General features: G+C 39.6%; 1 protein-coding gene across 1 annotated transcript in view; it reads left to right on the top strand.

The window, feature by feature from the left end:
• Nucleotides 1-2,300, top strand: part of FBLN2 (fibulin 2) — a gene marked incomplete at its 3' end in the record, with an annotated part of 66,061 nt that overhangs the window by 50,360 nt on the left and 13,401 nt on the right.

The following is a 2,300-nucleotide window of genomic DNA, read 5'->3' as shown; positions in this document are numbered from 1 at the left end:
CAGCAGGAAACTGATTTGTTCTCTCTGCTCTTACACGTTGGCGATTCTTGTGGATAATTGTTCACTGGAAAAGCAGAATACATGGATATCTACTGCGGAGTTTAATTAGCTATGCCCATTTGTCATTTTCAGAAATACTGTTTACTTGGGTCTGGAGTCTATAATCAGAAAAAAAGGAGAGTTTGTGCATTTGTGAGAAGACATCAATGTTTCTGAAGTGTGACAGAATTATTATTCTTGGGTTTTCACCGTGGGTCTTTTGCATGCCAGACAGAGCACGAGCCATAGACTAAAGCTTATCGCACGTGCCATTCCTCAGGAGGAAGTGGAAAGGGAAAACTTCACCTTTCCTGTCTGTACTGAAACAAGTTACTAAATACTCTTGTGGAATAGCTACTTGTGTCAGTTCCAATGTAATGTTTTCCTTCTAGAGAAACCACCTGAAATGGTAAAATTTTCAAAGCAGCAGCTTTGCCCTCCTCTTCAGCTCCTTTAGCTCTTTAGTCATTGCAGCCATTGCTTAAAAAAATAATAAAAATTAATAAATATTGAGACTGTTGAGGCTTATAGAAAGGCTTTCTAATTTCATTATAGTTAAACATTCTTTCAGAGGTGACCTTGCAGAAAATGCTGACAGTATATCGCCGTGTTTCCCCCGATCCACTCCGCTATTAGTGCCTGCTGTCTCTGGGTGTCATGAATCAAAGGAGTTTGTCTGCAATGTGGAAAGATAAGTTCGTTGCTGCAAAGGCTTTGCAAGGCGTTTACACTCTCCTGCCAAAAGCAAGGGGTTTTGCTTCCAGGTAACCGATGTGTAGGTCTTCAGGCATTTTAGTTGTGAAGTCTTACTTTTGCTTCAAGACAAATGCAGCAGTGCCAGTTCTTTAGGTCCGGGTATTCAGCTTGTGTTCAATACAACTTAATCTTGGGCTGATTTTACCTGTTATTTACTCTTAATACAAAATGCACATGCTTAGGGAGTTTTTGCTAGTGGATGGAGACACCACCATGGTAAGTCCAATTATGCTGGATTCCAGCAAAGGTATTTTTGAGAGGAACATAGAAAGTTGTGGATCCAAGAGTGGTTCTCAAGGTATCGTTCTCAATGTCAATGTAAAAATAGTAATTTGTTATTAAATCAGTTATAGAATTCTGGTGAAGTTCAAAAGGTAGATAAAAGAAGATCAAGACAGTCAAGTTTTTGCCTCTCAGAAGAAATTTTTTGATGAACAAGTTTTTCCATTGGAAAATAAGACACTTGGATTCGTCTGGAAAATATGTGAACCCACAAGTGCATGATTGATTTAATACTCTCTAGGATGCCTGCACATGGGATAAATAGTGAATCAAAACTATGACTGAAAAAAGCCATATTCTTCCAATATTTTACAACACTTCAGTAAAAACATATATTATCCTTAACTTGTTTTATTTTGCATATTGAAGCTGAAAAAATTGTACGAAAACTAAAAAAATTTACAGAAAGTAGAATTTTCAGTTCATAAAATTTTGATTTGGGGGATTCTGGATTTTGAGAGAACGAAAGCAGGATTCTTCTCTTTTTCTAGCATGACCGCAATCCATTATAATTGAATTTTTAAAAAATACTTTTGAAAAGATGATTTAGCCCATTTAGTATCAAAAATAATTCAGCATCTTCAGGGCCTGTACTGTAAACTTTTCACAAACATGTGTTTGGGTACATAAAGGCAACTCTTTTTGGCTGTGCATATTTGCAAATGTAAATGAAGTCTACTGCTTATGATGTTTGGAGATTTTTCAGATTAGAAAGCTGGGGCATAAAACATGACCTGTAGTCGTAGGTATTGGGCTGAACATGCGAGAGATACATACTGCGTGTGAAATGCCCAAGAAACCCTAAAGCTCCAGTTGCTGGGATCCTGAAGAAGGTGGCTCAGCAGAGGAGTTTCTGTGGATTGAGCTGTTAGTGGGCAGGCTCCCCTGTCTCGCTGGTGGAGACAGACTGGTTTACCGTGACTGCCCATCTAGGGTTGCTAATGATGAAACGCGATTCCTTCCATTTCCGTACGGCATCCAGCCCTTGCAACACTGCTGCTCTTATTTGCTCTCCTTGGGTCCGAGATCTCTCTCCTGGGAAGTAGGGACTTAGTTCAGTTTTCTTCCCTTCCGTCCTTGGACTTTCTGTTGACGTAGCTAACTGGTGCCAGTCTGAATTATGACCTTCATTTTATGTGTCTGACACCTTTTCCTAGGCTGAATATTTGGCTAGGCTGCAATCGCTTCTCTTGGTTCAGGGAGGCTGTTGCAGTGGAGTGCTG

The sequence above is a fragment of the Pterocles gutturalis genome, unplaced genomic scaffold, assembly GCF_000699245.1.
Source record: "Pterocles gutturalis isolate BGI_N339 unplaced genomic scaffold, ASM69924v1 scaffold3752, whole genome shotgun sequence".
Lineage (NCBI taxonomy): Eukaryota > Metazoa > Chordata > Aves > Pterocliformes > Pteroclidae > Pterocles > Pterocles gutturalis.
The sequence above is the reverse complement of the archived record's forward strand: the minus strand, read 5'-3'. Positions and strand labels throughout refer to the sequence as shown.